Raw genomic sequence first — 12,154 nt, forward strand, 5'->3', positions numbered from 1 at the left:
TAATCTACAGACGGAAACGCACGAGGTGGCTAAAAACAGACCTCCCTCCATCTTCTGCCAGCTTGCTACCTATGGCCCGGCTAGCTGTCTGAATCTCACGGGACCCTTATGATCCCTCGGCTAAGCATGCCTCTCCTTAATGTCAATATGCCTTGTCCATTGCTGTTCTGGTTAGTGTTTATTGGCTTATTTCACTGTAGAGTCTCTAGCCCTGCTCATTATACCTTATCCAACCTTTCAGTTCCACCACCCACACATGCTATGTCATCTTCTGGTTTCAATGATGTTTCTAGAGACAATATCTCTCTCATCATCACTCAATGCCTAAGTTTACCTCCACTGTATTCACATCCTACCATACCTTTGTCTGTACATTATACCTTGAAGCTATTTTATCGCCCCCAGAAACCTGCTCCTTTTACTCTCTATTCTGGACGTCATAGACGACCAATTCTCAAAGCTTTTAGCCGTACCCTTATCCTACTCCTCCTCTGTTCCTCTGATGATGTAGAGGTGAATCCAGGCCCTGCAGTGCCTAGCTCCACTCCTATTCCCCAGGCGCTCTCTTTTCATGACTTCTGTAACCGTTATAGCCTTGGTTTCATGCATGTTAACATTAGAAGCCTTCTCCCTAAGTTTGTTTTATTCACTGTTTTAGCACACTCTGCCAACCCGGATGTCCTAGCCGTGTCTGAATCCTGGCTTAGGAAGTCCACCAAAAACTCTGAAATCTTCATCCCTAACTACAATATTTTCAGACAAGATAGAACAGCCAAAGGGGGCGGTGTTGCAATCTACTGCAGAGATAGCCTGCAGAGTTCTGTCCTACTATCCAGGTCTGTACCCAAACAATTTGAACTTCTACTTTTAAAAATCCATCTCTCTAAAAACAAGTCTCTCACCGTTGCCGCCTGCTATAGACCACCCTCTGCCCCCAGCTGTGCTCTGGACACCATATGTGAACTGATTGCCCCCCATCTATCTTCAGAGCTCGTGCTGCTAGGTGAACAAAACTGGGACATGCTTAACACCCCAGCCATCCTACAATCTAAGCTTGATGCCCTCAATCTCACACAAATGATCAATGAACCTACCAGGTACCACCCCAAAGCCGTAAACACGGGCACCCTCATAGATATCATCCTAACCAACTTGCCCTCTAAATACACCTCTGCTGTTTTCAACCAAGATCTCAGCGATCACTGCCTCATTGCCTGCATCCGTAATGGGTCAGCGGTCAAACAACCTCCACTAATCACTGTCAAACGCTCCCTGAAACATTTCAGCAAGCAAGCCTTTCTAATCGACCTGGCCCGGGTATCCTGGAAGGATATTGACCTCATCCCATCAGTAGAGGATGCCTGGGTATTTTTTTAAATGCCTTCCTCACCATCTTAAATAAGCATGCCCATTCAAGAAATTTAGAACCAGGAACAGATATAGCCCTTGGTTCTCTCCAGACCTGACTGCCCTTAACCAACACAAAAACATCCTGTGGCGTTCTGCATTAGCATTGAACAGCCCCCGTGATATGCAACATTTCAGGGAAGTTAGAAACCAATGTACACAGGCAGTTAGAAAAGCCAAGGCTAGCTTTTTCAAGCAGAAATGTGCTTCCTGCAAGTTCTGGGACACTGTAAAGTCCATGGAGAATAAGAACACCTCCTCCCAGCTGCCCACTGCACTGAGGATAGGAAACTCTGTCACCTCCGATAAATCCACTATAATTGAACATTTCAATAAGCATTTTTCTACGGCTGGCCATGCTTTCCACCTGGCTACCCCTACCGTGGTAAACGGCACTGCACCCCCCACAGCTACTCGCCCAAGCCTTCCCCATTTCTCCTTCTCCCAAATCCAGTCAGCTGATGTTCTGAAAGAGCTGCAAAATCTGGACCCCTACAAATCAGCCGGGCTAGACAATCTGGACCCTTTCTTTCTAAAATTATCTGCCAAAATTGTTGCAACCCCTATTACTAGCCTGTTCAACCTCTCTTTCGTGTCGTCTGAGATTCCAAAAGATTGGAAAGCAGCTGCTGTCATCCCCCTCTTCAAAGGAGGTGACACTCTTGACCCAAACTGCTACAGACCTATATCTATCCTACCCTGCCTTTCTAAGGTCTTCAAAAGCCAAGTCAACAAACAGATTACCGACCATTTCGAATCCCACCGCACCTTCTCCACTATGTAATCTGGTTTCAGAGCTGGTCATGGGTACACCTCAGCTACGCTCAAGGTCCTAAACGATATCGTAACCGCCATCGATAAGAAACAATACTGTACTGCCGTATTCATTGACATGGCCAAGGCTTTCGACTCTGTCAATCACCACATCCTCATCGGCAGACTCAATAGCCTTGGTTTCTCAAATGATTGCCTCGCCTGGTTCACCAACTACTTCTCTGATAGAGTTCAATGTGTCAAATCGGATGGCCTGTTGTCCGGGCCTCTGGTAGTCTCTATGGGGGAGCCACAGGGTTCAATTCTTGGGCCAACTCTTTTCTCTGTATACATCAATGATGTCGCTCTTGCTGCTGGTGAGTCTCTGATCCACCTCTACGCAGACGACACCATTCTGTATACTTCTGGCCCTTTTTTGGACACTGTGTTAACAACCCCCTAGACGAGCTTTAATGTCATCCAACACTCCTTCCGTGTCCTCCAACTGCTCCTAAATACAAGTAAAACTAAATTCATGCTCTTCAACCGATCGCTGCCCGCACCTGCCCGCCCGTCCAGCATCACTACTCTGGACGGTTCTGATTTAGAATATGTGGACAACTACAAATACCTAGGTGTCTGGTTAGACTGTAAGCTCTCCTTCCAGACTCACATCAAACATCTCCAATCCAAAGGTAAATCTAGAATTTGCTTCCTATTTCGCAACAAAGCATCCTTCACTCCTGCTGCCAAACATACCCTCGTAAAACTGACCATCCTACAGATCCTCGACTTCGGCGATGTAATTTACAAAATTGCCTCCAATACCCTACTCAATAAACTGGATGCAGTCTATCACAGTGCCATCTGTTTTGTCACCAAATCCCCATATACACTACCCACCACTGCAACCTGTACGCTCTCGTTGGCTGCCCTCGCTTCATACTCGTCGCCAAACCCACTGGCTCCAGGTCATCTACAAGACCCTGCTTGAAGTCCCCCCTTATCTCAGCTCACTGGTCACCATAGCAGCACCCACCTGTAGCACGCGCTCCAGCAGGTATATCTCTCTGGTCACCCCCAAAGCCAATTCCTCCTTTGGCCGTCTCTCCTTCCAGTTCTCTGCTGCCAATGACTGGAATGAACTACTAAAATCTCTGAAACTGGAAACACTTATCTCACTCACTAGCTTTAAGCACCAGTTGTCAGAGCAGCTCACAGATCACTGCACCTGTACATAGCCCATCTATAATTTAGCCCAAACAGCTACCTCTTCCCCTACTGTATTTATACTGCTCAAAAAAATAAAGGGAACACTAAAACAACACATCCTAGATCTGAATGAAAGAAAAAAATCTTATAAAATACTTTTTTCTTTACATTGTTGAATGTGCTGACAACAAAATCACACAAAAATAATCAATGGAAATCCAATTTATCAACCCATGGAGGTCTGGATTTGGAGTCACCCTCAAAATTAAAGTGGAAAACCACACTACAGGCTGATCCAACTTTGATGTAATGTCCTTAAAACAAGTCAAAATGAGGCTCAGTAGTGTGTGTGGCCTCCACGTGCCTGTATGACCTCCCTACAACGCCTGGGCATGCTCCTGATGAGGTGGCGGATGGTCTCCTGAGGGATCTCCTCCTAGACCTGGACTAAAGCATCCGCCAACTCCTGGACAGTCTGTGGTGCAACGTGGCGTTGGTGGATGGAGCGAGACATGATGTCCCAGATGTGCTCAATTCGATTCAGGTCTGGGGAACGGGCGGGCCAGTCCATAGCATCAATGTCTTCCTCTTGCAGGAACTGCTGACACACTCCAGCCACATGGGGTCTAGCATTGTCTTGCATTAGGAGGAACCCAGGGCCAACCGCACCAGCATATGGTCTCACAAGGGGTCTGAGGATCTCATCTCAGTAACTAATGGCAGTCAGGCTACCTCTGGCGAGCACATGCAGGGCTGTGCGGCCCCCCAAAGAAATGCCACCCCACACCATGACTGACCCACCGCCAAACCGGTCATGCTGGAGGATGTTGCAGGCAGCAGAACGTTCTCCACGGCGTCTCCAGACTCTGTCACGTCTGTCACGTGCTCAGTGTGAACCTGCTTTCATCTGTGAAGAGCACAGGGCGCCAGTGGCGAATTTGCCAATCTTGGTGTTCTCTGGCAAATGCCAAACGTCCTGCACGGTGTTGGGCTGTAAGCACAACCCCCACCTGTGGACGTCGGGCCCTCATACCACCCTCATGGAGTCTGTTTCTGACCGTTTGAGCAGACACATGCACATTTGTGGCCTGCTGGAGGTCATTTTGCAGGGCTCTGGCAGTGCTTCTCCTGCTCCTCCTTGCACAAAGGCGGAGGTAGCGGTCCTGCTGCTGGGTTGTTGTCCTCCTACGGCCTCCTCCACGTCTCCTGATGTACTGGCCTGTCTCCTGGTAGCGCCTCCATGGTCTGGACACTATGCTGACAGACACAGCAAACCTTCTTGCCACAGCTCGCATTGATGTGCCATCCTGGATGAGCTGCACTACCTGAGCCACTTGTGTGGGTTGTAGACTCCGTCTCATGCTACCACTAGAGTGAAAGCACCGCCAGCATTCAAAAGTGACCAAAACATCAGTCAGGAAGCATAGGAACTGAGAAGTGGTCTGTGGTCCCCGCCTGCAGAACCACTCCTTTATTGGGGGTGTCTTGCTAATTGCCTATAATTTCCACCTGTTGTCTATTCCATTTGCACAACAGCATGTGAAATTTATTGTCAATCAGTGTTGCTTCCTAAGTGGACAGTTTGATTTCACAGAAGTGTTATTGACTTGGAGTTACATTGTGTTGTTTAAGTGTTCCCTTTATTTTTTTGAGCAGTATATTTAATTATTTTGCTCCTTTGCACCCCATTATTTCTATTTCTACTTTGCACTTTCTTCCACTACAAATCTACCATTCCAGTGTTTTACTTGCTATATTGTATTTACTTTGCCACCACGGCCTTTTTTGCCTTTACCTCCCTTATCTCACCTCATTTGCTCACATTGTATATAGACTTGATTTTCTACTGTATTATTGACTGTATGTTTGTTTTACTCCATGTGTAACTCTGTGTTGTATGTGTCAAACTGCTTTGCTTTATCTTGGCCAGGTCGCAATTGTAAATGAGAACTTGTTCTCAACTTGCCTACCTGGTTAAATAAAGGTGAAATAAAAATAAAATAAAAAAGGACATTCAGAAACTTGTCCCGAAGCCACTCCTGTGTTGTCTTGGCTGTGTGCTTAGGGTCAGTGTCCTGTTGGAAGGTGAACCTTCAGCCCAGTCTGATGTCCTGAGCTCTCTGGAGCAAGTTTTCATCAAGTATCTCGCTTAACTTTGCTCCGTTCATCTTTCCCTCAATCCTGACTAGTCTCCCAGTCCCTGCCGCTGAAAAACATCCCCTCAGCATGATGCTGCCACCACCATGCTTCACCATAGGGATGGTGCCAGGTTTCCTCCAGACGTAACACTTGGCATTCAGGTCAAAGAGTTCAATCTTGGTTTCATCAGAATATTGTTTCTCATGGTCTGAGAATCCTTAAGGTGCCTTTTGGCGAACTCCAAGCGGGCTGTCATGTGCATTTTACTTCCATCTGGCCACTCTACCATAAAGGCCTGATTGGTGGAGTGCTGCAGAGATGGTTGTTCTTATGGAAGGTTCTCCCATCTCCACAGAGGAACTCTGGAGCTCTGTTAGAGTAACCATCGGGTTCTTGATCACCTCCCTGACCAAGGCCTTTCTCCCCCGATTGCTCAGTTTTGCCGGGCGGCCAGCTCTAGGAAGAGTCTTGGTGGTTGCAAACTTCTTCCAATTAAGAAGGGTGGAGGCCACTGTGTTCTTGGGAACCTTCAATGCTGCAGAAATGTTTTGGTACCCTTCCCCAGATCTGTGCCTCGACACAATCTTGTCTCGGAGCTCTACGGACAATTATTTCGACCTCATGGCTTGGTTTTTGCTCTGAAATGCACTGTCAACTGTGGGACTTTATATAGACAGGTGTGTGCCTTTCCAAATCATGTCCAATCAATAGAATTTACCACAAGTGGACTCCAATGAAGTTGTAGAAACATCTCAAGGATAATCAATGGAAACAGGATAAACCGGAGCTCGATTTAGAGTCTCATAGCAAAGGGTCTGAATACTTATGTAAATAAGGTATTTCTGTTTGACTTTTTTATACATTTACAAAAATGTATAAAAACCTGTTTTCGCTTTGTTATTATGGGTTATTGTGTGTAGATTGATGAGAAACACATTTAATTTAATCAATTTTAGAATAAGGCTGTAATATAACAAAATGTGGAAAATAAATCCCTACTAACTTCTACCACCCCCCCTCCCCAACCTATTCAACATTATCTATATAATGCTGAAACACTCCACCCTTAGGATTGTTCAGCATGTCAACAACCATTTCAACAGTAACATCTGTTACCCCAATATATATTTTGAGTCTCCACAATAACCTTCAACCAGGCATTTCTGCGTTCCACAACCCGAGTCGTATTGATAACCTCACCAATAAAAGCTATGAAGTCAACTTTATTCATTATCAAAGTGTGCTTTGACACCGCACATTCATGAGCACACAAGATTTCTGAACAGTCCTCAAAACCATGCCAGGACCATCAGAAGCACCAGCCCAGACAGTAGGTTCACTTACTACAGGTACATCCATGAGAGCTCCATCAGTCCGCACTGTAGTTCTACCAATCTGTTTTACAGCCTCTGCATATGATACTGTACGTCATGACTGATCCTATATATCTGAGTCTCTCTAGCCTCTCTCTGCACCTGGCATCCACCAAATCCTGCACTGTGTTCTCCCCCACAATTACAGCACGTAACCTTCACATTGCTTCCACATTCACCGTTATCATGTTCCCCTCCACACTTGGCACATCTTTCCTTTACACTGAGCAGCCACATGTCCCATTCTTTGGCATTTATACACAGCAGTGCCCTCCTGAAAATCAACATGGAATGTTGTGATTGTCGAAAGGAAGTAGCTAATGTTAGCTAGTAACCAAACTGGAACCTGTACTAGTCATAATATAAGAATAAATAAGAATGAACTGTAGCGACTATGAACATAAAGCAGTCATGTTATATAAAGAGTATTTGTTAGCGTTTAAGCATTTCTTCTGATATCAGATTCTTCTTCTGAAGATTGAACATCTGACTTGAATCCATATGTAGCGAAATAGTCCTCCCTACGGCACTGGAGTATATTGCAAAGGAGAAGGGCTCATGCACTCGACAGTCAGTTGTTCAATCAGAGATGGGGTCATTCCTATTTTTTGCTATGAAGTCTACATTTTTATTTGCTCAAGCTCAGTGGTTCAGTGCAGTACGTCAAGCGTGTTAGGCTATCTGTTACCTCCTAGAACTAGGCTATGTTTTTTATTTTTTTATCTCATATTGATTTGCCTGAAAGTTACCATACTACCATTATGCGCAACACACATGCATCATATATTTAGCATCATACATTGCTCATATTAAACAATCAAAATTATATAAATTCAGGACAAGTTTGGATGTATAAAGACATTTAGGGATGATGATATAATACTGTATCTGGACAGAAGTTCGAGTTTGAATAATTTTAATAAGTATTGTGAAGAACCATGTAAAATACAATGTATTACAATGGCTCTGCAGAGATATCTACCCTTTCAATCGCACTCCAGCAAAGAATCACTCTAACCATGAAATAAAGGTTTCCATGGTTACATCAGGAGCCATGTTAAGGGCTGCCTCTTGACTCTGCAGTAGTTTCTCCACCTTTATTTTCCTTTCACCATGTTGCAAGACAGTGCCATCTTAAGAATCTGCCTGTGTGCTGCAGTGATAGGGTTTGAAATGACAAAAATGGGGCCACCAATAATTCTTTGCAATAGCTTTGACCCGAGTCACCTTGCCGTGGGTTTTGAACATTTTCATTGATTTAAATAGAAAATATCACCACAGCTTGCACTTACCTGGTCGCCCTGATGGTGGTGCATTGCAGATCTTGAGTTGTTCAGGAGTTGCCAGGTCTACAAGTTGAATCCTTGCAAGAGCATCCCCAGTGTGACATACTAAAGTACTCGGTACCACCCGTTACCTTGACAACATGATTTTATCATTCTAGCCCACCACTACCTTCTCCCACAGAGGGAATCAAATGCTTCTACAGAGCCAGATAAGACTGCGGATTGCTGGGAATGTCTTGAAATATATGGTACCACACTTGCTTCCTATAACTTTATGGGGTGTAGGTGGGGAGTTGGGGAGACCTTCTCCTTGATATTATGCCCTAAGCACATGACATCGGTTTGCACATATATAGTGGCCTAATGGTGAAATCCCTAAGTGTAATCCTTCCTCTCCGGCAACTGAGTTAGGAAGGACGCCTGTATCTTTGTAGTGACTGTAATTAATAACTGCACAATGCTCAAAGGGATAGTCAATGTCTGCTTTTTTAGTTTTTACCCATCTACCAATAGGTGCCCTTCTTTGAGAGGCATTGGAAAACCTCCCTGGTCTTTGTGGTTGAATCTGTGTTTGAAATTCACTGCTAGACTGAGGGATCTTACAGATAATTGTATGTGTGGGGTACAGAGATGAAGTAGTCATTCAAAAATCATGTTTAACACTATTATTGCAAACAGAGTGAGTCCATGCAAGTAATTTTGTGACTTGTTAAGCACATTTTTACTCCTGAACTTGCCATAAGAAAAAGGGGTTGAATACTTAATGACTCAATAGATTATCTTTTCATTTTTAATTCATATGTAAAAAAAAAAATCTTAAAACATAATTCCACTTTGCCATTATGGGGTAAGCCAGTGACACAAAATCTAAATTTAATCATCGATTTTAAATTGTGGCTGTGGAAAAAGTCAAGGGGTGTGAATACTTTCTGAAGGCCTAGATACAATTATTGTTGAATGTATCCGCTCAGCCAGATATTGCTGTACTGCTTTTGACAGCTATTTTCTCGTCTTCACACATGGTGAAAACATCTGTCGGCGCGTCTGTTTCAGCGTTTTCTGTTATTACTACCAGGCCATTTTACTGAATGACTTTCCAATAACACCTTCATCAAATGCTTCATTTACTAAAGGAAACTCATTTCAGCTTTTCGTATAACTTTAGCGATTGGATGAGACATAAAAGTGGAGGTTGCTCATCCACCTGGCCAGACGCACTCAGTGGGGCCGTACTCTCAAACTTCTGCTTAGACCGAGGTTTAGACCTGTGGTCTAAAATGGCTAGCTGCAAGCTTTTCTCATAGCATATTGGCTAATTGAGCCAGGTTGGCCTAAGTATGACCAGCCCAGCACATATTTATAACCGGTAACAATCATCAACTTTGCAGACGACACAACAGTAGTAGGCCTGATTACCAACAATAACGAGACAGTCTACAGGGAGGAGATGATAGTCCTGGCACAGTGGTGCCAGGAAAATATCCTCTACCTCAACAAAACAAAGGAGCTGATCGTGGACTTCAGGAGACAGCAGAGGGAACACGCCACCATCCACATCGACAGGACAGCAGTGGAGAAGGTGAAAAGCTTCAAGTTCCTCGGCGTACACATCACTGACAATCTGAAATGGTCCACCCACACATACAGTGTGGTGAAGAAGGCACAACAGCGCCTCTTCAACCTCAGGAGCCTGAAGAAATGTGGCTTGTCCCTTGAGACCCTCACAAACTTTTACAGATGCACCATTGAGAGCATCCTGTCGGGCTGTATCACCGCTTGGTACGGCAACCGCACCGCACACAGCCGCAGGGCTCTCCAGAGGGTGATGCGGTCAGCCCAAAGCTTCACTGGGGGCACTGCCTGCCCTCCAGGACACCTACAACACTCAATGTCACAGGAAGGCCAAAAAGATCATCAAGGACATCAACCACCTGAGCCATGGCCTGTTCACCCCACTACCATCCAGAAGGCGAGGTCAGTACAGGTGCATCAAAGCTGGGACCGAGAGACTGGAAAACAGCTTCTATCTCAAGGCCATCAGACTGTTAAATAGCCATCACTAGCTGGCCTCCAACCAGTACCCTGCCCAGAACTTAGTCACTGTCACTAGCCGGCTACCAACCGGTTACTCACTCCTGCTGCCCAGCCAACCGGACAGCTGATGAAACTGAAGAGTATTTCTGTCTGTAATAAATCCCTTTGTGGAGAAAATCTCATTCTGATTGGCTGGGCCTTGCTCCCCAGTGGGTGGGCCAGTCACCCAAGTGGGTGGGCCTATGCCCTCCAAGGCCCACCCATGGCTGCACCCTGCCCAGTCATATGAAATCCATATAAGGGCCTAATTTATTTATTTCAATTGACTGATTTCCTTTTTTGAACTGAAACTCAGTAAAATGTTTGAAATTGTTGCATGCTGCGTTTATATTTTTGTTCAGTATATATATATATATATATATATATATATATATAATAAAACATATACACTGAGTATACCACACATTAGGAACACCTTTTTTACAATGTATCTACAAATATAAATGTAGAATCCTCCATGTTTTTTTTCTCTGTAAAAGCACATGGATGCATGTGAAATGGTAAGCAACAACTTTGAATTTGGTCATATATGCAAAACGTACCTTTTGAATTTTGTGTAATGTCAGTAGTCAATAAGGAAGCATCATGCCATTTTTATTGTCACACTCCACCTTTTAGACCAAGGCAAGGGTTTCAAACACTTACTTTGAAGTTGGAGGTTTTATAATATCCCTCTGGTGGACAAGTTGACCTGTTTAACAAATGCGATTGGATGGTGGCTCTACCCTGTAAGGTCACTGCTCGGTTGATTCGTTATTCTGTTACCGGATATAATTATGTTCTCAGCTGGTTGTCCTCAGCATAGTGGCCTATTGTGCCGGGTTGACCTATGAGAAAAGCTAGCAGCTAGCCATTTTAGACCACATATCCTCGCCTCTGGAATGTGCTCACCGCCGTCCACCTCAAGGGAACTCGGCTCTTTCAAATCTGACCTCAAAACGCACCTATACAGGAGGTGCCTTCCTAGTAGGAGGTGCCCCTCCTTGTTCTGTGTTGTCTTACAAAATCTTCAAGCGCCAGTAACAATTAGCACTTTGAGATGTAATGAAAACCACTTTTTAAATCAATTACTGTTATACTCTGGTTTTAGAAGTTATTGTTAATGGAGGATGTCACATGGTGCAGGAAGAATGATGTTGGAGGGACAGAGATGGATTATGGCTCTATCCCAATTGTCTTTCTGTGAATCCTCTTCGTATCCTATCTCCTTACCTCCTTTATTTTTTATTTAACCTTTATTTAACCACTCAAGTCAGTTAAGAACAAATTCTTATTTACAATGACGGCCTACCCCGGCCAAACCCTAACCCGGACGACCCTGGGCCAATTGTGCACCGCTCTATGGGACTTCCAATCACGGCCGGATGTGATACAACCTGGAATCAAACCAGGGTCTGTAGTGACGCCTCTAGCACTGAGATGCAGTGCCTTTTACCGCTGTGCCACTCAGGAGCTTCTCAACTGTATTGGAGAAGGTCCCCGGTCCCCCTTCTGACCTTCTTCTCCAATGGGTTTTGAGAAGGAGGCAAGAAGAGAGGATGCAAAAAAATCAAGGAAAGATGAATTGAACTTCCTCAACTGGTTCTGGCCTGTGAAGAACTTCACAGGTCCACAAAACAGATAACACTACAACATTCTGCCTACACACCACTGGACTAGAACTACTAATTAGCTTAGACGCTCACTTTGGCTTTTACTCAAGATGTTGAACAACAACTAGAACAACACTCAGACAGAACATGCACAATAAAACCGCAGTCATGATTTGGAGAGTATTGTCATATTCATTGTTAATGGACTACCTCATAAGCTAAGATTCAGCACCCCATTTAGAAAATGAACTTTTCCGTGAGCATATCGCATGCACTTTAATCAACTCAAGACCTTTCA

The sequence above is a fragment of the Salmo salar genome, chromosome ssa04 (assembly GCF_905237065.1).
Source record: "Salmo salar chromosome ssa04, Ssal_v3.1, whole genome shotgun sequence".
Taxonomy (NCBI): Eukaryota; Metazoa; Chordata; class Actinopteri; order Salmoniformes; family Salmonidae; genus Salmo; species Salmo salar.